Source organism: Coregonus lavaretus (genome assembly GCF_964263955.1).
Source record: "Coregonus lavaretus genome assembly, contig: HAP1_SCAFFOLD_3975, whole genome shotgun sequence".
Lineage (NCBI taxonomy): Eukaryota > Metazoa > Chordata > Actinopteri > Salmoniformes > Salmonidae > Coregonus > Coregonus lavaretus.
In genome coordinates, this window is record NW_028159331.1 from 30,662 (window position 1) to 55,706 (window position 25,045).

At 44.7% G+C, this 25,045-nt stretch overlaps 1 pseudogene across 1 annotated transcript in view; it reads right to left on the reverse strand.

Annotated features, from left to right (window-relative positions):
• The window catches only part of LOC311123001 (cGMP-specific 3',5'-cyclic phosphodiesterase-like), a 53,789-nt pseudogene extending 30,632 nt beyond the window's left edge, over positions 1–23,157 (reverse strand). The window contains exons 1-6 of the transcript XR_014615962.1: positions 22,606–23,157; positions 21,224–21,397; positions 2,496–2,585; positions 1,888–1,959; positions 997–1,086; positions 518–655 (exon numbers count right to left, since the gene is read on the reverse strand). The product of XR_014615962.1 is annotated as a cGMP-specific 3',5'-cyclic phosphodiesterase-like (transcript). The remainder of the gene's footprint in view (positions 1–517; positions 656–996; positions 1,087–1,887; positions 1,960–2,495; positions 2,586–21,223; positions 21,398–22,605) is intronic.
• Between the last annotated feature and the right edge of the window lie 1,888 nt (positions 23,158–25,045).

Consider the following 25,045-nt stretch of genomic DNA (forward strand, 5'->3'; position numbering starts at 1 on the left):
ATTACAATGGCATTTCCCCCACTAACAAGGGAACAAAACAGCCTTCCATTGTGAAAGCTGATTATATCTCAAGTGCTCAGCTAATAAATGCTGAGAGGCTCTCAGTGGATGGTGTCAGGGACAGTTCAACTCCAAATATACAGTACCAGTCAAAAGTTTGGACACTACTCATTCAAGGGTTTTTCTTTATTTTTACTATTTTCTACATCTTCTCACTGAGGAAAGTCTATTCACAATATGCCTTACTGTCCATCCAATCCCTGTTATTTTCTTTCTCCTTTATGATTGGTTCCTTAGCTCACCATGAGCCTGTCAAGGTGCCCTCTCCACCTACCCAGGGTCAGCCACAGAATTAATCCTTTTACTTCTAGTTCCTGTCATTCTGTGACCTCTTTTATTCATTCTCTCTTTTAGTGTGTCTGCGGGTGTGTGCATCTGAAAGCTTGTATGTGTGTGTGTGTGTGTGTGTGTGTGTGTGTGTGTGTGTGTGTGTGTGTGTGTGTGTGTGTGTACTCACCATAGAGTCTCCGTCAGCTATGAAGACAGTGCAGCCCTGGGCCTGCATAAAGGAGAGGATAGTGCCTGCTATCTTCCTCAGTAACACCTCCAGAGACTGCTGCTCTTCCAAGATCAGACTGGCCAGGTCCAACAGCACCTGGGGGAGACATGCATCGTAAACCATGAAAAACACACACAAAGTCTAGTTGTTTCAACACATTATTATTAAGTAACGGGTTCCACAAAAAAAGGCTGTCGAACCAGTTACTTAATAATAATGAGTTGAAACAACAAAAAACATTTTACAGTGCAGACACATATGACCGCATGAACACACACACACATACACATACACAAACACAAAAACATGAACACACACTCACAAGAACGCATGCTAACACACACCCACACACACACACACACACACACCTACGCATATGCACGCATGCACACACACACACACTTTGAAAGCATAAAAACCCACAGACGCAAACAAACCTGATTCCGTCGGTTTTCCAGCTGGGATGTCTCGTAGAGCTGGGCGTTGTGTAGGACAATCCCGGAGAAGGCCAGGTAGGCAGAGAAGTCCTGTCAGGGAAATCAGACTATAAGCTTGATTCAGAGCATTTACTGAGAAATGTCTTTTTTTTGTCTTGCCCATTCACCCTCTGAATGGCATACATACACAATCCATGTCTCAATTGTCTCAAGGCTTAAAATCCTTCTTTAACCCGTCTCCTCCCTTTCGTCTACACTGATTGAAGTGGCAGGTAGCTTAGTGGGTAAGAGCGTTGTGCCAGTAACCGAAAGGTCGCTGGTTCTAACCCCCGAGCTGACTAGGTGAAAAATCTGTCGATGTGCCCTTGAGCAAGGCACTTAACCCTAATTGCTCCTGTAAGTCGCTCTGGATAAGAGCGTCTGCTAAATAAAAAAATTAATTAATTAAATTAATTTAAAAAGTGACATCAATAACGGATCATAGCTTTCACCTGGTCAGTCTGTCATGGTATTCTTTTGTCCATTATTTAATTGTTTATTATATTAAATTCTTAGCAAAAAATATGTATTATAATGTTTTATTAGTAGCCATAATTCATAAATTGTACCATAAAGGGTTCTATATGGAACCAATTTTGGATCAGTGAAGAAGAACCATTTACATTTACATTTTAGTCATTTAGCAGACGCTCTTATCCAGAGCGACTTACAGTTAGTGAGTACATACATTTTTCATACAAGTCCAGAACCCTTGGGATGCTGATCAAAGAACTCTATAAAAAGGTTCTATATAGAACTTTTAGTGGTTCCATATATGAAGCAAGCGATATAACCCTTTTTGGTTCTATAAGGAACCTTTTTTCTAAGAGTGCACTGTCTTTCTCCCAGTACCTTTTCATCCTGTTCAGTGAAAGTCCCGTTCTCTCCACACTTCTTGTTGATGGCCTGTGCCACTCCTACCACCTGGGAGGTGAAAGAGAGGAGAGGGAAGATAGAGGAGAGGGGGAATAGAGAGGAGAGAAGTAGATGAAATGCATGCAGGGAGAGCATCCATCAAAACACAGCCACATCTACAAAGAATAGAACACAGAAAGATGAATAGAACCAATAAGATGAAATTATTTATCTTTGACCTCATTTGCTCAATTGTAAACTCTGAAAATAACTCCAAAGCTTATTTAAATGGTTCAATATGGGCATAATCTACAAAAAAGGTTCCAAAAGGGTTCTCCGACTGTCCCCAAAAGGGTTCTACCTGGAACCAAAAAGGGTTCTTCAAAGGGTTCTCCTATGAGGACAGCCGAATAACCCTTTTAGGTTCTAGATAGCACCTTTTTTTCTAAGAATGTCTATGGTCTCTTATCCCATCTATATGTTATAGTTGAAGAGCTGAAATGTGTTAAATTGTCTATGGTGTCTTACCTACTCTCTATGATTCGTTCTGAGTAGCTGAAGTATCTATGCTGTGTGTATCTTGTATCCACTGTATTGTTTCTTACCTCTTCTCTGTGGTTCTTGATGGGCATACACAGGATACTCTGGGTCTTATAGCCTGTGATCTGATCCACCTCTGCATTGAACCTGGGGTCCTGTGGAGGAGATATGAACACTATGAATTACAATGTCATTTAACAATACCAGGCCTATATTCACAAAGCATCTCTAAGTAAGAGTGATGATCTAGGATCAGGTCACCCTCTCTTATTCATTATGATTTAAAAGGCAAAACGGATCCTAGATCATCCCTCCTACTCTGAGACACTTTGTGAACACGGGCCCAGAAACACATGGACATTCTAGACAATTGAGTTGACATAAAGGAATAACCACCACATGTTTCCTTTACTGTGAGAGTGACCACACCACTGTTCTGGTTCCCTATTTGGTTAGACAGATTCTGCATCCCAAATGGCACCCTATTACCTGTATATTGCACTACACTGTTAAAATAAATTATAATTGTTTAAACTAATTGTTATTAAGTAACTGATTCCGCAGCTTTTTTTTTTGTTTGCTCAACTTATCGATCCAAGTGTTATCAAAAAAAACTAAAACAAACGTTGGCCCAAACTTAGCTCCAATTTTGAGAAAACAGGCAAAAATTCAGTCAACTTAAAATTATGTGTTTGCTCAAATTGTCTCAAATGTTAATTCAACTAGAAATTATTATTTGGGCATCTTACCTAAAAAAGGCTGTGGAACTAGTTACACACACACTGCTTTTAACACACAATGTTTTCAAGTTAATAATTGGCACATGTTGACATACATGATTACATTGTGCATGTTCATTTATACAGTAATTAATATTATAATGTCCTCACCTGGGATTTGAATTTAATTTTGAAATTAATCTTAATTTGAGCCAGTTTGCTACAGCAGGAAAATAATCCTGCAGCGACAGGAAATGTGGATTATTATGTGGATTATAATTTATGGACATTTTTTGTAGGAGTTTATACATTTTTCGTTAAGGCAAATCAACTCTACATTTTAAAGTGGAAATTACAAACATCAGAAGCCTTTTTAAACCTTGAATACACTACAATTTTGAATTTCTCAGCAACAAAAGAGTGATCAAATTAAAAACCTACATCTGTAACACACACTGACACAACGATAAATATTATACTAATTTCTAAACAGAGGGACTCGTAGTTAACTGGAATTTCAAGTCTCAGAGTAGGAGTGTGGATATTTTGCCTTTTAGATCACAAGGAATACGATAATATACTGTATCTTAGATCAGCACTCCTACTCTGAGACACTTTTTGATTACAGGCCAAAATCTCTATGACTAATGTAGAGACAGAAAATATAATGACTAGAGCCAGACCAAATCTGTGGAGGCAGACTTTCCTTAAAATAATAATCTGCTTTGGTTATTTGAATTATAAAGTAATTTATATGTCTGATAAAATTTTAACAAGAGAAAGTTTAGTTTTTGCTAATGATTGTGGCTTTTTGTAACAGTTCAATCTTGGAGTCAAAATTACCCGAGTCAGTTCTTCCAACAGTGACAGAAATCGTTTAACTAAAAGTGACCACAGTTCTACAGAAAGCACTGTAGGGGTATTGATAAGAAAACTGCAAATTCAACAGATGGGTCTGGCCCGTGAGGTTGCCAATCTCTTTCCCCACAGAGGGCTGCGCCACTCCAAACATCCAGATGGGAATTTTGATCCCAGTTTCGCCGCCAATTTGAATGCCACCCCAACCGCCCTAACTGGGGCTTAACGAGCCAATCAGAGAGCTAGGAGGTCCCTAGGTTGGAGCTACCTCTAAGCAGAGTGACGCAGATGCACTTCCTGAAAGCTGTCTGTTTCTACAAACATAACACTGGTCCCGTATCAGGTTCTATGGACCCAGCTGGTGACTTATTTCGGTACTAGACACACACACACACACACACACACTAGACACACACACACACTAGACACACACACACACACACACACACACGTGGACGCACATACATGGACACAGACACACACACGCCCCTCCTCCCGCCTTGTCCGTACCAGATTAACAAACTAATTGGACACAGGTGCGTCGACGAGAAGCCACTGACTCTCTCTTTTTGTCTCTTTCTCACTCTCTCTTCTAATTTAGCTATTTTTCTCTCTCTCTCTCCTCCAGTCTCTCTCTCTCTCTCCTCCAGTCTCTCCCTCTCTCTCCTCCAGTTTCTCCCTCTCTCTCCTCCAGTCTCTCCCTCTCTCTCCTCCAGTCTCTCCCTCTCTCTCCTCCAGTCTCTCCCTCTCTCTCCTCCAGTCTCTCCCTCTCTCTCCTCCAGTCTCTCCCTCTCTCTCCTCCAGTCTCTCCCTCTCTCTCCTCCAGTCTCTCCCTCTCTCCTCCAGTCTCTCCCTCTCTCTCCTCCAGTCTCTCCCTCTGTCTCCTCCAGTCTCTCTCTCTGTCTCTCCTCCAGTCTCTCCCTCTCTCTCCTCCAGTCTCTTCCTCTCTCTCCTCCAGTCTCTCCCTCTCTCTCCTCCAGTCTCTCCCTCTGTCTCCTCCAGTCTCTCTCTCTGTCTCTCCTCCAGTCTCTCCCTCTCTCTCCTCCAGTCTCTTCCTCTCTCTCCTCCAGTCTCTCCCTCTCTCTCCTCCAGTCTCTTCCTCTCTCTCCTCCAGTCTCTCCCTCTCTCTCCTCCAGTCTCTCTCTCTCTCTCCTCCAGTCTCTTCCTCTCTCTCCTCCAGTCTCTCTCTCTCTCCTCCAGTCTCTCCCTCTCTCTCCTCCAGTCTCTCCCTCTCTCTCCTCCAGTCTCTCCCTCTCTCCTCCAGTCTCTCTCTCTCTCTCCTCCAGTCTCTCTCTCTCTCTCCTCCAGTCTCTCCCTCTCTCTCCTCCAGTCTCTCTCTCTCTCTCCTCCAGTCTCTCCCTCTCTCTCCTCCAGTCTCTCCCTCTCTCTCCTCCAGTCTCTCCCTCTCTCTCCTCCAGTCTCTCCCTCTCTCTCCTCCAGTCTCTCCCTCTCTCTCCTCCAGTCTCTCCCTCTCTCTCCTCCAGTCTCTCCCTCTCTCTCCTCCAGTCTCTCTCTCTCTCCTCCAGTCTCTCCCTCTCTCTCCTCCAGTCTCTCCCTCTCTCTCCTCCAGTCTCTCCCTCTCTCTCCTCCAGTCTCTCCCTCTCTCTCCTCCAGTCTCTCTCTCTCTCTCCTCCAGTCTCTCCCTCTCTCTCCTCCAGTCTCTCTCTCTCTCTCTCCTCCAGTCTCTCCCTCTCTCTCCTCCAGTCTCTCCCTCTCTCTCCTCCAGTCTCTCCCTCTCTCTCCTCCAGTCTCTCTCTCTCTCTCCTCCAGTCTCTCCCTCTCTCTCCTCCAGTCTCTCTCTCTCTCTCCTCCAGTTTCTCCCTCTCTCTCCTCCAGTTTCTCCCTCTCTCTCCTCCAGTCTCTCCCTCTCTCTCCTCCAGTCTCTCTCTCTCTCTCCTCCAGTCTCTCCCTCTCTCTCCTCCAGTCTCTCTCTCTCTCTCCTCCAGTCTCTCTCTCTCTCTCCTCCAGTCTCTCCCTCTCTCTCCTCCAGTCTCTCCCTCTCTCTCCTCCAGTTTCTCCCTCTCTCTCCTCCAGTCTCTCTCTCTCTCTCCTCCAGTCTCTCCCTCTCTCTCCTCCAGTCTCTCCCTCTCTCTCCTCCAGTTTCTCCCTCTCTCTCCTCCAGTCTCTCTCTCTCTCTCCTCCAGTCTCTCCCTCTCTCTCCTCCAGTCTCTCCCTCTCTCTCCTCCAGTCTAGGCCCCTGTTGAGGAAAACACTTCATCAGAATTAAGTGCTATAAATATCACCAATAAAGTAATTGTCATTAGTCGGAACACTGTTGGCCGGCAACCAAATTATTGTGAAATTTTCAGGATTGACTGACCTTCATGTCTTAAAGTAATGATGGACTGTCGTTTCTCTTTGCTTATTTGAGCTGTTCTTGCCATAATATGGACTTGGTCTTTTACCAAATAGGGTTATCTTCTGTATACCTTGTCACAACACAAGTGATTGGCTCAAACGCATTAAGAAATAAATACATTCCACAAATTAACTTTTAACAAGGCACACCTGTTAATTGAAATGCATTCCAGGGGACTAAGTATTTTTATGAATGTTTTACCCAAAGTGGATTTCTGTTTTCTCATTGAAACGTGTTTCTTGTTCTCTTGGCCTTCGTCAGAGCTTTTAAACACTATTTCATTTTTTTCTTCTTCTGAATGTGGACTCAGGATGTGACTGCGTTATTGATGTCATGTTAATTAGGCCTTTTGATTTGAACATATGGATTGTTTTTGTTTTGTAGGCTAGGCTACCTATTTAATTATTAAATGAATGGATCAAGCCTTAGCAGTCATTCTGATCTCGTTCCCTATGATCAGTGCTTTAGTTTATTATGTTACTGTCCAGCGGTTCTGAATTTACCATAAACATTTACATTTACGTCATTTAGCAGACGCTCTTATCCAGAGCGACTTACAAATTGGTGCATTCACCTTATAGCCAGTGGGATAACCCCTTTACAATATGTATTTTGTTTTTAATTTATTTTTAATTTTTTGGGGGGGTGGGGTAAGAGGGGGTAGAAGGATTACTTTATCCTATCCCAGGTATTCCTTAAAGAGGTGGGGTTTCAAGTGTCTCCGGAAGATGGTGAGTGACTCCGCTGTCCTGGCGTCGTGAGGGAGCTTGTTCCACCATTGGGGTGCCAGAGCAGCAAACAGTTTTGACTGGGCTGAGCGGGAACTGTGCTTCCGCAGAGGTAGGGGGGCCAGCAGGCCAGAGGTGGATGAACGCAATGCCCTCGTTTGGGTGTAGGGACTGATCAGAGCCTGAAGGTACGGAGGTGCTGTTCCCCTCACAGCTCCGTAGGCAAGCACCATGGTCTTGTAGCAGATGCGAGCTTTAACTGGAAGCCAGTGGAGTGTGCAGAGGAGCGGGGTGATGTGAGAGAACTTGGGAAGGTTGAACACCAGACAGGCTGCGGCATTCTGGATGAGTTGTAGGGGTTTAATGGCACAGGCAGGGAGCCCAGCCAACAGCGAGTTGCAGTAATCCAGACGGGAGATGACAAGTGCCTGGATTAGGACCTGTGCCGCTTCTTGACACCTGACTGTCAACATTTTTCTGTGCAATAGCCTTTTGATTTGAACATTTGAAAAGTTGTTGTGTGTGTACTAGGCTATTTGATTTAATGTATATATGTTACAGCACTTTGGTTTCACTAATAAATATGTTGAAATGGAAACAAATAACAGTGTACTTCGGAAAGTATTCAGCCCCCTTGACTTTTTCCACATTTTGTTACGTTACAGCCTTATTCTAAAATGGATTAAATAAATAAAATATCTCAGCAACCTACACACAATACCCCTTAATGACAAAGCGATAAAAGGTTTGTAGACATTTTAGCAAATTTATACAAAATTCAAAACAGAAATAACTTATTTACATAAGTATTCAGACCCTTTGCTTTGAGACTCGAAATTGAGCTCAGGTGCATCCTGTTTCCATTGATCATCCATGAGATGTTTCTACAACTTGATTGGAGTCCACCTGTGGTAAAGTAAATTGATTGGACATGATTTGGAAAGGCACACACCTGTTTATATAAGGTCCCACAGTTGACAGTGCATGTCAGAGTAGAAACCAAGCCATGAGGTCGAAGGAATTGTCCGAAGAGCTCCGAGACAGGATTGTGTTGAAGAACAGATCTGGGGAAGGGTACCAAAAACATTCTGCAGCATTGAAAGTCCCCCAAGAACACAGTGGCCTCCATCATTCTTAAATGGAAGACGTTTGGAACCACCAAGACACTTCCTAGAGATGGCCGCCTGGCCAAACTGAGCAATCGGGAGAGAAGGGCCTTGGTCAGGGAGGTGACCAAGAACCCGATGGTCACTCTGACAGAGCTCCAGAGTTCCTCTGTGGAGATGGGAGAACCTTCCAGAAGGACAACCATCTCTGCAGCTCTCCACCAATCAGGCCTTTATGGTAGAGTGGCCAGACAGAAGCCACTCCTCAGTAAAAGGCACATGACAGCCCACTTGGAGTTTGCCAAAAGGCACCTAAAGACTCTCAGACTATGAGAAACAAGATTATCTGGTCTGATGAAACCAAGATTGAACTCTTTGGCCTGAATGCCAAGCGTCACGTCTGGAGGAAACCTGGCACCATCCCTACGGTGAAGCACCTCCTCCCAGCTGCCCAATGCACTGAGGCTAGGAAACACTGTCCCCACCGATAAATCTACGATAATCAAGAATTTCAATAAGCATTTTGCTACGGCTGGCCATGCTTTCCACCTGGCTACCCCTACACCGGCCACCAGCTCTGCACCCTCCGCTGCAACTTGCCCATGCCCCCCCCCCCCACTTCTCCTTCACCCAATTTCAGATAGCTGATGTCCTGAAAGAGCTGCAAAGTCTGGACCCCTACAAATCAGCTGGGCTAGACAATCTGGACACTTTCTTTCTAAAATTAGCCGCCGAATTTGTAGCAACCCCTATTACTAGCCTGTTCAACCTCTCTTTCGTATCATCTGAGATCCCCAGAGATTGGAAAGCTGCCGCGGTCATCCCCCTCTTCAAAGGGGGTGACACTCTAGATCCAAACTGTTACAGACCTATATCCATCCTGCCCTGCCTTTCGAAAGTATTTGAAAGCCAAGTTAAACAGATCACCGACCATTTCGAATCCCACCGTACCTTCTCAATCTCGTTTCCGAGCTGGTCATGGGTGCACCTCAGCTACGCTCAAGGTCCTAAACGATATTATAACCGCGATCGATAAAAGACAGTACTGTGCAGCCGTCTTCATCAACCTGGACAAGGCTTTCGACTCTGTCAATCACCGCATTCTTATTGGCAGACTAAATAGCCTTGGTTTCTCAAATGACTGCCTCGCCTGGTTCACCAACTACTTCTCAGATAGAGTTCAATGTGTCAAATCGGAGGGCCTGTTGTCTGGACCTCAATGTGTCAATTCTCAGGCCGACTCTATTCTATGTGTATATCAATGATGTCGCTCTTGCTGCTGGTGACTCTCAGATCCACCTCTACGCAGACGACACCATTTTGTATACATCTGGTCCTTCATTGGACACTGTGTTAACAAACCTCCAACTGCTCTTAAACGCTAGTAAAACTAAATGCATGCTCTTCAATCGAACGCTGCTTGCACCCGCCCGCCCGACTAGAATCACTACTCTCTGAATGTCCTTGAGTGACCCAGCCAGAGCACGGACTTGTACCCGATCAAACATCTCTGGAGAGACCTGAAAATAGCTCTGCAGCAACGCTCCCCGTCCAACCTGACAGAGCTTGAGAGGATCTGTAGAGAAGAATGGGAGAAACTCCCCAAATACAGGTGTGCCAAGCTTATAGCGTCTTACCCAAGCAGACTCGATGCTGCCAAACGTGCTTCAACAAAGTACTGAGTAAAGGGTCTGAATACTTATGTAAATGTCATATTTCCATTTCTTTATTTTTATAAATTAGCAAACATTTCTAAAAAACAGTTTTTGCTTTGTCATTATGGGGTATTGTGTGTAGATTGATGATAAAACTATTTAATCAATTTTAGAATAAGGCTGTATCGTAACAAAATGTGGAAAAAGTAAAGGGGTCTGAATACTTTCCAAAGGCACTGTGTCTGTTTCTGTCTTCAGTCCTTTTTAAATAGGATAGATTGGCTATTTGGGCTATGGTATTGGTTGAATGTGATGTCTGCTGCCTACAACCATCCTGAGTAGGCCTATAATTCCATTCCTATTCTATTCAGAGTTTAGAAAAATATATCGAATTGGAAATTAGCTATTATCAGGCTGGTTAATGCGATGCGTGTCTGTTGAATTTGGAAAAATCCATCCGCACTTGGCCCCGCCCCACCTATTCATCAAGTCAGGAGCAGCTACTGCGTTGCGGCATACTGAATACTTTTTACTAAATGGTACGTGCTAAATACACTGAAAAAATATATAAACGCAACATGTAAAGTGTTGGTCCCATGTTTCATGAGCTGAAATAAAATATATTTTCCACACACACAAAAAGCTTATTTCTCTCAAATGTTGTGCACAAATTTGTTTACATCCCTGTTGGTGAGCATTTCTCCTTTGCCAAGATAATCCATCCACCTGACAGGTGTGGCATATCAAGAAGTTGATTAAACAGCATGATCATTACACAGGTGCACCTTGTGCTGGGACTATAAAAGACCACTCTAAAATGTGCAGTTTTGTCACACAACACAATGCCACAGAGGTCTCAAGTTTTGGGGGAGCAAGCAATTGGCATGCTGACTGCAGGAATGTCCACCAGAGCTGTTGCCAGAGAATTTAATGTTAATTTCTCTACCATAAGCCGCCTCCAACATCGTTTTAGAGAATTTGGCAGCATGTCCAACCGGCTTCACAACCGCAGACCACGTGTATGGCATCGTGTGGGCAACCGGTTTGCTGATGTCAACATTGTGAAGAGATTCCCCCATGGTGGCGGTGGAGTTATGGTATGGGCAGGCAGAATCTACGGACAACAAATGCAATTGCATTTTATCGATGGCAATTTGAATGCACAGAGATACCGTGACGAGATCCTGAGGCCCATTGTCGTGCCATTCATCCTCCGCCATCCCCTCATGTTTCAGCATGATAATGCACGGCCCCATGTCGCTAGGATCTGTACACAATCCCTGGAAGCAGAAAATGTCCCAGTTCTTCCATTGCCTGCATACTCACCAGACATGTCACTCATTGAGCATTCTTGGGATGCTCTGGATCGACGTGTATGAAAGCGTGTTCCAGTTCCCGCCAATATCCAATAACTTCACACAGCTATTGAAGAGGCGTGGGACAACATTCCACAGGCCACAATCATCAGCCTGATCAACTCTATGCGAAGAAGATGTGTCGCGCTGCATGAGTCAAATGGTGGTCACACCAGATACTGACTGGTTTTCTGATCCACACCCCTACTTTTTGTTAAAGATGCATATCTGTATTCCCAGTCATGTGAAAAATCCATAGATTAGGGCCTAATTTTTTTTTTTTAATTGAGTGATTTCCTTATATGAACTGTAAAATCTTTGAAATTGTTGCATGTTGCGTTTATATATTTGTTCAGTATAGTATGCGATGATGAGTACATAGTATGCAGTTTAAGTATGTCGTACACTAGTATGGGTCTTATGGCTCAGGCACACATTATCTTTCTCTCTCTCAAACATCTGCTTTCTCTTTCAAAGACATAATTCCACCAAAGGGGGTCTGACTGTGTGTGTGTGTGTGTGCGTGCGTGCGTGTGTGCGTGCACATGTAAGTGTATGTGTCAGTGTGTGTATGTGAGCTATTCACATTACACATCCTGTCTTCCCTACAGATGGCCCCATCCACCAGCTTTCATCTCCCTTTCCACCAATTGACACAGCTGGGATCCTACTGGGAGTCCACAGGGAAGATTCCATCTCCTAGAGAGAGCGCTCACGGACTGCACACACAGGACCGGAGGTATGTATATGTACTGTCATGGTCTAATTGTGTCTGAGAATAAAATGGAATAGAACAATGGCCGCCTATAGCACACGCACATACAGTGGGGAGAACAAGTATTTGATACACTGCCGATTTTGCAGGTTTTCCTACTTACAAAGCATGTAGAGGTCTGTAATTTTTATCATAGGTACACTTCAACTGTGAGAGATGGAATCTAAAACATAAATACAGAAAATCACATTGTATGATTTTTAAGTAATTAATTTGCATTTTATTGCATGACATAAGTATTTGATACATCAGAAAAGCAGAACTTAATATTTGGTACAGAAACCTTTGTTTGCAATTACAGAGATCATACATTTCCTGTAGGTCTTGACCAGGTTTGCACACACTGCAGCAGAGATTTTGGCCCACTCCTCCATACAGACCTTCTCCAGATCCTTCAGGTTTCGGGGCTGTCGCTGGGCAATACGGACTTTCAGCTCCCTCCAAATATTTTCTATTGGGTTCAGGTCTGGAGACTGGCTAGGCCACTCCAGGACCTTGAGATGCTTCTTACGGAGCCACTCCTTAGTTGCCCTGGCTGTGTGTTTCAGGTCGTTGTCATGCTGGAAGACCCAGCCACGACCCATCTTCAATGCTCTTACTGAGGGAAGGAGGTTGTTGGCCAAGATCTCGCGATACATGGCCCCATCCATCCTCCCCTCAATACGGTGCAGTCGTCCTGTCCCCTTTTCAGAAAAGCATCCCCAAAGAATGGTGTTTACACCTCCATGCTTCACGGTTGGGATGATGTTCTTGGGGTTGTACTCATCCTTCTTCTTCCTACAAACACGGCAAGTGGAGTTGAGACCAAAAAGATCTATTTTTGTCTCATCAGACCTCATGTACTTCTCCCATTCCTCCTCTGGATCATCCAGATGGTCATTGGCAAACTTCAGACGGGCCTGGACATGCGCTGGCTTGAGCAGGGGGACCTTGCGTGCGCTGCAGGATTTTAATCCATGACGGCGTAGTGTGTTACTAATGGTTTTCTTTGAGACTGTGGTCCCAGCTCTCTTCAGGTCATTGACCAGGTCCTGCCGTGTAGTTCTGGGCTGATCCCTTACCTTCCTCATGATCATTGATGCCCCACGAGGTGAGATCTTGCATGGAGCCCCAGACCGAGGGTGATTGACCGTCATCTTGAACTTCTTCCATTTTCTAATAAATGTGCCAACAGTTGTTGCCAGCCTTGTGCAGGTCTACAATTTTATCCCTGCTGTCCTTACACAGCTCTCTGGTCTTGGACATTGTGGAGAGGTTGGGGTCTGTTTGATTGAGTGTTTGGACAGGTGTCTTTTATACAGGTAACGAGTTCAAACAGGTGCAGTTAATACAGGTAATGAGTGGAGAACAGGAGGGCTTCTTAAAGAAAAACTAACAGGTCTGTGAGAGCCGGAATTCGTACTGGTTGGTAGGTGATCAAATACTTATGTCATGCAATAAAATGCAAATTAATTACTTAAAAATCATACAATGTGATTTTCTGGATTTATGTTTTAGATTCCGTCTCTCACAGTTGAAGTGTACCTATGATAAAAATTACAGACCTCTACATGCTTTGTAAGTAGGAAAACCTGCAAAATCGGCAGTGTATCAAATACTTGTTCTCCCCACTGTATCATGGTAATCTGCAATCAGCAGAACTGGAAAGCTGAGCTCAAGTTGTGGGCCCAGTGCAGTGACATAACAATGAGGGTCAAAGGTTAAAATCCAGCCTGGTCTCCAGGGGTCAAGGCATTGTAACTGGGCCGAGACTGATAATACGACCTACAATAATTATAGATCATTATAGACTGATAGTCCAACATACAATCATTATAGATCATTATAGACTGACAGTACGACCTACAATCATTATAGATCATTATAGACTGATAGTCCAACATACAATCATTATTGATCATTATAGACTGATAGTACGACCTGCAATTATTATAGATCACTATAGACTGATAGTACGACCTACAATCATTATAGATCATTATAGACTGATAGTCCAACCTACAATCATTATAGATCATTATAGACTGATAGTACGACCTACAATCATTATAGATCATTATAGACTGATAGTCCAACCTACAATCATTATAGATCACTATAGACTGATAGTATGACCTACAATCATTATAGATCATTATAGACTGACAGTACGACCTACAATCATTATAGATCATTATAGACTGATATGACGACCTGCAATCATTATAGATCATTATAGACTGATAGTATGATCTACAATCATTATAGATCATTATAGGAATGCTACCTTTACTATACTGTATACTTATGACTGACCAGGATCAGGCTTAACTCAACACAATCTTAGTCTGCCCTGGTAACGACAGGTTGAAATGGCATGACGGTTTGATTATTGATTGGAGTAAGAAAGTGATCTGTCTCGTAACATTATACCCAACAGGATCAATAAACTCTATCTGTCATGGGAGGACTTGACAGGATTGAGGTGTCTGAGCTCTTAAGTAAAATAAGGTCAACTCGCAAGGATTGTTATGAGTATTTCACTTTAAAGGCCCAATGCAGACTTTTTTATATCAATACCAAATAATTTCTAGGTAACAATGAAGTACAGTGGCTTGCGAAAGTATTCACCCCCCTTGGCATTTTTCCTATTTTGTTGCCTTACAACCTGGAATTAAAATGGATTTGGGGAGGGGTTGTATCATTTGATTTACACAACATGCCTACCACTTTGAAGATGAAAAGTATTTTTTATTGTGAAACAAACAAGAAATAAGACAAAAAAACAGAAAACTTGAGCGTGCATAGCTATTCACCCCCCCAAGGTCAATACTTTGTAGAGACACCTTTTGCAGCAATTACAGCTGCAAGTCTCTTGGGGTATGTCTCTATAAGCTTGGCACATCTAGCCACTGGGATTTTTGCCCATTCTTCAAGGCAAAACTGCTCCAGCTCCTTCAAGTTGGATGGGTTCCGCTGGTGTACAGCAATCTTTAAGCCATACCACAGATTCTCAATTGGATTGAGGTCTGGGCTTTGACTAGGCCATTCCAAGACATTTCAATGTTTCCCCTTAAACCACTTGAGTGTTGCTTTAGCAGTATGCTTAGGGTCATTGTCCTGCTGGAAGGTGAACCTCCATCCTAGTCTCAAATCTCTGGAAGACTGAAACAGGTTTCCCTCAAGAATTTCCCTGTATTTAGCGCTATCCTTCAATTCTGACCAGTTTCCCAGTCCCTGCCGATGTAAAACATCCCCACAGCATGATGCTGCCACCACCATGCTTCACTGTGGGGATGGTGTTCTCGGGGTGATGAGAGGTTTTGGGTTTGCGCCAGACATAGCGTTTTCCTTGACGGCCAAAAAGCTCAATTTTAGTCTAATCTGACCAGAGTACCTTCTTCCATATGTTTGGGGAGTCTCCCACATGCCTTTTGGCGAACACCAAACATGTTTGCTTATTTTTTTCTTTAAGCATGGCTTTTTTCTGGCCACTCTTCCGTAAAGCCCAGCTCTGTGGAGTGTAAGGCTTAAAGTGGTCCTATGGACAGATACTCCAATCTCCACTGTGGAGCTTTGCAGCTCCTTCAGGGTAATCTTTGGTCTCTTTGTTGCCTCTCTGAGTAATGCCTTCCTTGCCTGGTCCGTAAGTTTTGGTGGGCGGCCGTCTCTTGGGAGGTTTGTTGTGGTGCCATATTCTTTCCATTTTTTAAATAATGGATTTAATGGTGCTCCGTGGGATGTTCAAAGTTTTGAATATTTTTTTTTAACCCAGCCCCGATCTGTACTTCTCCACAACTTTGTCCCTGACCTGTTTGGAGAGCTCATTGGTCTTCATGGTGCCGCTTGCTTGGTGGTGCCCTTGCTTAGTGGTGTTGCAAACTCTGGGGCCTTTCAGAACAGGTGTATATATACTGAGATCATGTGACAGATCATGTGACACTTAGATTGCACACAGGTGGACTTTATTTAGCTAATTATGTGACTTCTGAAGGTAATTGATTGCACCAGATCTTATTTAGGGACTTCATAGCAAAGGGGGTGAATACATATGCACGCACCACTTTTCCGTTATTTATTTTTTAGAATTTTTTGAAATAAGTAATTTTTTTCATTTCATTTCACCAATTTGGACTATTTTGTGTATGTCCATTACATGAAATCCAAATAACAGGTTGTAATGCAACAAAATAGGAAATACGGCAAGGGGGATGAATACTTTTGCAAGGCACTGTACCTTAATGTAATAGATTTCCATTAAAATGGGCAAAAATATATTTTGGGGAAAATACTATTTCTCAAGCAAGAATTTTGCTATGACTGTCTGGGAGTTGTCTGAGTGGGTTGGAAAACTAGCTGTTATTGGCAGAGGTTTGAAACTCTCTTTGTTATTGGACTATTAACCAATTGACCACATGGTGATGTCACCATGGAAAGCTGAAACTCCTGCCCATGCAAACCTGCTGATTAGAAAGTCCTGTGTAGATTTTATTTTCAACCAGCAACTACACTACATTACCAAAAGTATGTGGACACCTGCTCGTCGAACACCTTATTCCAAAATCATGAGCATTAATATGGAGTTGTTGCTGTAACAGCCTCCACATTTCTGGGAAGGCTTTCCACTAGATGTTGGATTTTTTATTTATTTTTTTGGGGGGGGAATGGATCAGCTTAATATTGCAGTTAGATTGTATCTTCTATCTGCAGGGACTTGCTTCCATTCAGCCACAAGAGCATTAGTGAGGTCGGGCACTGATGTTGAGCGATTAGGCCTGGCTCGCAGTCGGCATTCCAATTCATCCCAAAGGTGTTCGATGGGGTTGAGGTCACGGCTGTGTGCAGGCCAGTCAAGTTATTCCACACCGATCTCGACAAACCACTTCTGTATGGACCTCGCTTTGTGCACGGGGGCATTGTCATGCTGAAACAGGAAATGGCCTTCCCCAAACTGTTGCCACAAAGTTGGAATCACAGAATGGTCTAGAATGTAATTGTATGCTGTAGCGTTAAGATTTCCCTTCACTGGAACTAAGGGGCCTAGCCCGAACCATGAAAAACAGCCCCAGACCATTAATCCTCCTCCACCAAACTTTACAGTTGGCACTATGCATTGGGGTATGCAGCGTTCTGCTGGCATCCACCAAACCCAGATTCGTCCGTCGGACTGCCAGATGGTGAAGCATGATTAATCACTTCAGAGAACACATTTCCACTGCTCCAGAGTCCAATGGCGGCGAGCTTTACACCACTCCAGCCGACGCTTGGCATTGGGCATGGTGATTTTAGGCTTGTGTGCGGCTGCTCGGCCATTGAAACCCATTTCATTAAGCTCCCGACTAACAGTTAATGTGCTGACGTTGCTTCCAGAGGCAGTTTGGAACTAGGTAGTGAGTGTTGCAACCGAGGACAGACTATTTTTACGCGCTGCGCGCTTCAGCGCTCGGCAGTTCCATTCTGTGAGCTTGTGTGTCCTCATACTTTTGTATATATAGTGTATCAGGAATAACACTGATCACATTTCTTCACACTTTTACAGTTTTAGTTTAATCAGCTGTTGTACAATATGACACAAAACACAGGACAAACTTAATTTTGACTGCACTGGGCCTTTAAGTGTGTGTGAGAGGGATCATGGTGTATGTGTGTGTGTTTGTGTGTACTTGTGTGTGTGTGTCCTTGTAGCCTTGGGAGAATCTAGACTCCTCGCGTCCTCTCCTCCGCACTCTCCTCACCTGCTTTTGAAAAAGTTTGAAGGTAATCAAGGAGCATTGGACAGGACAGGAAACTAGACTGTCCTTCTCTTTCAGGGTTGGAATCCCAAAATAAATGTGTAAAGTGATCAAAACAAATGTAGCTAGTTGTGAAATACATTTTATAGATAAAAGGAAAGAAGTATATCGTTTTTGAAATGTGTGCATAATTTTCTCCTTTGAGAAAACAACAGCTGATTCAAATGGGGTGTGGTGGATTTTTAAACGAAGTAGGTACCACTTCTTAATTTGCCTACTAACGAATTGACTCTCCTCGACCACTCAACCACTTATCGGTTTCTGGGTCAAAGTGGAAAGGAGGACGGAGGAGGTGAGGAGAAGATCGATTTTTACCCAATTGAGAATGTCCACTTGTGTGTGTGTCCTTCAGTCCAGTGATGAACAGTGACACAACACTTAATCTCAGAACTTTAAAAGCCCCCCCTATCTCTCTCTCTCTCTCTCTCTCTCTCTCTCTCTCTCTCTCTCTCTCTCGCTCTCTCTCTCTCTCTCTCTCTCTCTCTCTCTCTCTCTCTCTCTCTCTCTCTGTTTCTCTCTCCTCTCTGTTTCTCTCCCCTCTCTGTTTCTCTCTCCCTCTCTGTTTCTCTCCCCTCTCTGTTTCTCTCTCATCTCTCTCTCTCCTCTCTGTTTCTATTCCCTCTCTGTTGCTCTCCCCTCTCTGTTTCTCTCTCCCCTCTGTTTCTCTATCTCTCTCTGTATCTCTCTGTCTCTCTCTCTGTTTCTCTCTGTTTCTCTCCCCACTCAGTTTCTCTCTCTCTCCCGCTCTCTCTCTCTCCTCTCTGTTTCTCTCTCCTCTGTCTCTCCCCTCTCTGTTTCTCTCTCCTCTGTCTCTCCCCTCTCTGTTTCTCTCTCTCTCTCTCTCTCTCTCTCTCTCTCTCTCTCTCTCTCTCTCTCTCTCTCTCTCTCTCTCGTCTGTTTCTCTCCCCACTCTGTTTCTCTCTATCTCCCGCTCTCTCTCTCCTCTCTGTTTCTCTCCCCTCTCTGTTTATCTCTCCTCTCTGTTTCTCCCTCCTCTCTCTCTCTCTCCTCTCTGCTTCTCTTCCCTCTCTGTTTCTCTCTCCTCTCTGTTTCTCTCCCCTCTCTGTTTCTCTCCCCACTCAGTTTCTCTCTCTCTCCCGCTCTCTCTCCTCTCTGTTTCTCTCTCCTCTCTGTTTCTCCCCTCTCTGTCTCTCCCCTCTCTGTCTCTCCCCTCTCTGTTTCTCTCTCCCCTCTCTCTCTCTGTTTCTCTCTCTCTCTCCTCTCTGTTTCTCTCCCCTCTCTGTTTCGCAAACCTCTCTGTTTCTCTCTCCCCTCTCTCCCTCTCTGTTTCTCCCTCTTCTCAGTTTCTCTCTCTCTCTCTCTCTCTCTCTCTCTCTCTCTCTCTCTCTCTCTCTCTCTCTCTCTCTCTCTCTCTCTCTCTCTCTCTCTCTCTCTCTCTCTCTCTCTCTCTCTCTCTCTCTCTCTCTCTCTCTCTCTCTCTCGTCTGTTTCTCTCCCCACTCAGTTTCTCTCTATCTCCCGCTCTCTCTCTCCTCTCTGTTTCTCTCCCCTCTCTGTTTATCTCTCCTCTCTGTTTCTCCCTCCTCTCTCTCTCTCTCTCCTCTCTGCTTCTCTTCCCTCTCTGTTTCTCTCCCCTCTCTGTTTCTCTCCCCACTCAGTTTCTCTCTCTCTCCCGCTCTCTCTCCTCTCTGTTTCTCTCTCCTCTCTGTTTCTCCCCTCTCTGTCTCTCCCCTCTCTGTCTCTCCCCTCTCTGTCTCTCTCTCTGTCTCTCTCTGTCTCTCTCTCTCTCTCTCTCTCTCTCTCTCTCTCTCTCTCTCTCTTCTCTCTCGTCTGTTTCTCTCCCCACTCAGTTTCTCTCTATCTCCCGCTCTCTCTCTCCTCTCTGTTTCTCTCCCCTCTCTGTTTATCTCTCCTCTCTGTTTCTCCCTCCTCTCTCTCTCTCTCCTCTCTGCTTCTCTTCCCTCTCTGTTTCTCTCTCCTCTCTGTTTCTCTCCCCTCTCTGTTTCTCTCCCCACTCAGTTTCTCTCTCTCTCCCGCTCTCTCTCCTCTCTGTTTCTCTCTCCTCTCTGTTTCTCCCCTCTCTGTCTCTCCCCTCTCTGTCTCTCCCCTCTCTGTTTCTCTCTCCCCTCTCTCTCTCTGTTTCTCTCTCTCTCTCCTCTCTGTTTCTCTCCCCTCTCTGTTTCGCAAACCTCTCTGTTTCTCTCTCCCCTCTCTCCCTCTCTGTTTCTCCCTCTTCTCAGTTTCTCTCTCTCTCTCTCTCTCTCCCCTCTCTGTTTGTCTCTCCCCTCTTTGTTTCTCTCTCTCTGTTTTTCTTTCCTCTCTGTTTCTCTCCCCTCTCTGTTTCTCTCCCCTCTCTGTTTCTCTCCCCTCTGTTTCTCTCTCCCTCTCTGTTTCTCCCTCTTCTCTGTTTCTCTCTCCATGCTGTTTATCTCTCCTCTCTGTTTCTCTTCCCTCTCTGTTTCCCTCCCCTCTCTGTTTATCTCCCCTCTCTGTTTCTCTCTCCTCTCTCTCCCTCTCTGTTTCTCTCCCTCTCTCTCTTTCTCTCTCTCTCCCCTCTCTGTTTCTCTCTCCTCTCTTTGTTTCTCTCTCCTCTCTGTTTTTCTTTCCTCTCTGTTTCTCTCTCCTCTCTGTTTCTCTTCCCTCTCTGTTTCCCTCCCCTCTCTGTTTCTCTCCCCTCTCTGTTTCTCTCTCCTCTCTCTCCCTCTCTGTTTCTCCCTCTTCTCTGTTTCTCTCTCCTCGCTGTTTATCTCTCCTCTGTTTCTCTATCCGCTCTGTTTCTCTCCCCACTCTGTTTCGCTCTCTCTCTCCCTCTCTCTTTCTCTCTCTTTCTCTCTCTCTGTTTCTCTCTCCTCTCTGTTTCTCTCAACACTCCGTTTCTCTCTCTCTCCCTCTCTCTCTCTCTCTCTCTCTCTATGTTTCTCTCTTCCCCACCCTCCCTCCCCCTTCTCTCTCTCCCTCTCATTCCCTTCCTCTCTGTGGTTTATGCTTGGCCAATCACTCTTAGGTCCTGCACTCTGTCAGCAAAGACCCAGACTCCCCAACACAAATACTGTCTTGATTCAAAACACACACACGCGCGCGCGCACACACGCACACACACACACACCAACCTCCTCATTATATTCATCATCATAATCCTACGTACGCAAAATCCACCTGTGTGTCCATGTTACCTGACACTCAGCAGAAAAACAAGGGAGACTGCAGAAAGAGGTCAAAGGAGGATTACTCTGTATTTTACAGTCCCATATTTACCTGATACAGTGCCTACTTAGAAAGCACATGGTAAAAGGGGTATATAAATAATTCAATGACCTACTGTAATGACTACCTTTGGGTTTCTTTACAATTCATCAAAAAAAAAAAAAAAGGTTGAACATTTTCATAACATTTCATAAGTACAACTTGTTACCACGTAACGTCTTAGTAAGTACCAGATGTAATAGGACTGTCAAATAAACCGTTCCAAAAAGAGATGACAAAAGAGAGAAATAAAAATCATCTCACCTCGTAGGCGTTCTTGATGTTGAGGGGCTGGCCCGTGGCCGCCACGTGACCCACAATGCCCTTGTTCCACTCCAGACGGATGCAGCTATTGGACACCTCCTCCAGGGTCGAGCCCTCGGCCACGTCAAACAGCCTGCTCACCAGGAACTTCCTGTTGGAGCTGTCCTCGCCCACCTGGGGTCACGCGACAAGTAATAGAAAGGAAGTGATGTCATACTTATCCAGATTCATACAGGAAGTGTATCTGCATCGGCTTTTTAAAGTTGTCTACACAGTTTATACTACGATATGATAATATATGATGTATGATGTGATAGGTCACTTTATCGTCCATTTGCATGGAAATGTAATCATAGCTACCTGATATTGTCACACCCTGATCTGTTTCACCTGTCTTTGTGCTTGTCTCCACCCCCCTCCAGGTGTCGCCCATCTTCCCCATTATCCCCTGTGTATTTATACCTGTGTTCTCTGTTTGTCTGTTGCCAGTTCATCTTGTCTTGTTAGGTCTTACCAGCCTGCTTTCCCGTCTTCCTGTTTCTCAAGTTCTGTTTCCTAATTTTCCCGGTTCTGACCATTCTGCCTGCCCTGACCCCGAGCCTGCCTGCCGTCCTGTACCTACCTGACTCTGACCTGATCACGAACCTCTGCCTGCCCTGACCCCGAACCTGCCTGCCGTCCTGTACCTGCCTGACTTTAACCTGATCACAAACCTCTGCCTGCCCTGACCCGGAGCCTGCCTGCCGTCCTGTACTTGCCTGACTCTGACCTGATCACGAACCTCTGCCTGCCCTGACCTCGAGCCTGCCTGCCTGCCTGCCTGTACCTGCCTGACTCTGATCACGAACCTCTGCCTGGCCTGACCCCGAGCCTGCCTGCCGTCCTGTACCTGCCTGACTCTGACCTGATTACGAACCTCTGCCTGCCCTGACCTCGAGCCTGCCTGCCGTCCTGTACCTGCCTGACTGTGTCCTGATTACGAACCCCTGCCTGTCCTCAACCTGCCCTTTGCCCCGTGTTTATAATAAATGATCTGAGAACTGTACTATCCGCCTCCTGTGTCTGCATCTGGGTCATACCCTGAGTCGTGATAGATATGGTTGTTGAATTAGATAGATAAGGATTAGACAGAGATTAAAAGGTCATAAAAAGAACCAGGAAATCCACTTGGGAGCAAACTTTTCCAACAGTTTCATTCAGCATCATATATTTGAAATACATGAGATTTATGTTCACTTTCCCTTCCTAATCCTTCCTCATTTCATCCTAAATTTGTTTAATTACATATGCTAACCACTGTCCGATCCTTCTTCCTCTCATCCCAGTGGCCCTGCTACAAACAGAGCATTGTGGGTACTATAGCCCATGGTGCTACTACCTACCAGGAAGAGTGAGTAGCGGTCGGCGGCGATCAGCTCGTTGATGTGCAGGAAGATCTTGTGGCACAACGCTGTCACGTCCAGGTGACTCGACACATCCCTCACCAGCTCCAACAGCCTGGCACAGCGGTCCAACCCCCGGGCACTGCCAACCTCGCCCATCATCCCTGTGGGAATGCCAACCCCAACCCCTCCCTGCTGGGTTCTGAAGGGCGTCCGGATGTCGCCCCAGTCGGGTTCGGCGTCGCAAAGAAAAGTTAGAGAGCCTTCCGCGTCCTTGACCACGATGGGCCTCAGCGGCCTGTCAAACTCAGATGCAGAGATCTTGCGGGTGGGGGTGCTGGGAGCGGGGCTGGGGGCCGGGGCTGGGGAGGGAGAACGCCTGTCGTTCAGGCCCAGGGAAGGGGGCAGGGAGGAGGCTACGCAGGTGCTGTCTGAGGGCTGGGTGGGTCTCTGGGGTGGAAGGGTTTCTTTGGAGGATGACGAGGAGGAGGAGGAAGAGGAGGAGGAGGGCTGGATGGAATGGACTCGCTCAGCGAACCATGCATTCACCATCTCCCTGCAAATACACAACACAGAGGACGTTATAGGGATTACAGTATCTAAGGAATTGGTGTATTTGAATAGCATCATGCGTGGAGGTAGTGCATGCATCATCTCTCTGTCAATAGACAATAGACAGGACAATAACACAACATTAACACAATATTAGGAAACATTAAGACAACATTAACAGAACATTAACACAATATTAACACAACATTAAGACAATATTAGCACAACATTAACACAACATTAACACAACATTAACACAACATTAGCACAACATTAACACAACAAGTCATAAGTCATTAGCAAGACATTAACCAACATTAACAGGACATTGTAAGTCATTATAGGACATCCATTCTTTTTTACTGCAGGGTTCTGAAACACACACCCAAAAACACACACACACATACAGTAACTCACTAATTAATTATGTTTGGCAGTATTAGTAGAACATGACTGATATGCACAGTGCCAGCATTCAAAAACAGTGTTAACCACAAGGTTCCGGGTTCAAATCCCAAACTTTTCATTTTTGTAAAAGTTACTGCACCTGAACAGCCCTACTAAAACCTTCAAAAAACTCTGTGGCTGTACAACGCATTTGCCATGAAATTTGCCTGTAGATTAGGTTGCCTGCCAGGCACTGAGTCCTAACCACACTATGAAATGGCAAGCCAATGGAAGTAGAATGCTATCTCGCGGAGCATAAGAGATGGCAATGTGTGTGTGTGTGTGTTATGTGTGTGTGTGCGAGTGTGTGTGTGCGAGTGTGTGTGTTTGTGCGTGTGTGTGTGTGTGCGTGTGACCCCCTAGTGAGAATCCCCCATAGAACAGCCCTAATGTGTCCTTACTGCTAAATTAATAGCTCTCAGAGATCTGAGTTTCAGCCCTAAACGTCTGATCTTCTGATATTTTGAAGTGCCAATCAAATAATGTTTGCTTACATAATGTGGTTAAGAATTAGGAAGCTGAAAAATACTGTGGATACACAAAACAATACATATCTCCTTTTTCTTCTGTCTGAGAAATATGTCTGACCTTTTCATGGGCCTGTGGAAAATGGGGTATAAAATGAGATAAGATTATTCGACGGAAATGTAAATTATGCAAACATGGACAGGCACACTTATTTTGGCTAGACTCGGATGCAAATAAGTAGCCCTTAATCACAGGAGGCTGCTGAGGGGAGGACGGCTCATAATAATGGCTGGAATGGAGTCAATAGAAATGGTATCAAACACATGGAAACCACGTGTTTGATGTGCTCGATACCATTCCATTAATTCCGTTCCAGCCATTACTTTGAGCCCGTCCTCCCCAATTAAGGTGCCCTTAATAAGTCATAACCTACTTCCCTATGATAAATTAGGACTGATAGTTGTGATGCCAAGGTACCTGCCTTACTATATGCCCACAATATATCCAGGATGACAGTAAGGCTGCTGGTTTTCTACTGGCATTATATATATTCTTTTATTTTTTAGTCATTTAGCAGACGCTCTTATCCAGAGCGACTTACAGGAGAAATTAGGGTTAAGTGCCTTGCTCAAGGGCACATCAACATACTTTCACCTAGTTGGCTCGGGGATTCGACCAGCAACCTTTCGGTTACTGACCCAACGCTCTTAACCACTAGATTACCTACCTGCATCTCACCCAGGAATTTATAGTGTGCTCCTTTGAGATAAAATATTGTAAATAATGACTGATTACTGACTGTATGTCGTTAACCTTTTACTGCAGGGGGGCTAAATCAGGCTCACATAGTATTTCTTGGTAGTCTTAAACAAATCTACTTTGAAACAAAAGTATACACCTCACACACATGGTTATGGGCTTAAAAAAAGAAGACACCTGTACCATGTCAGACATACCATTGACATTTATTCAA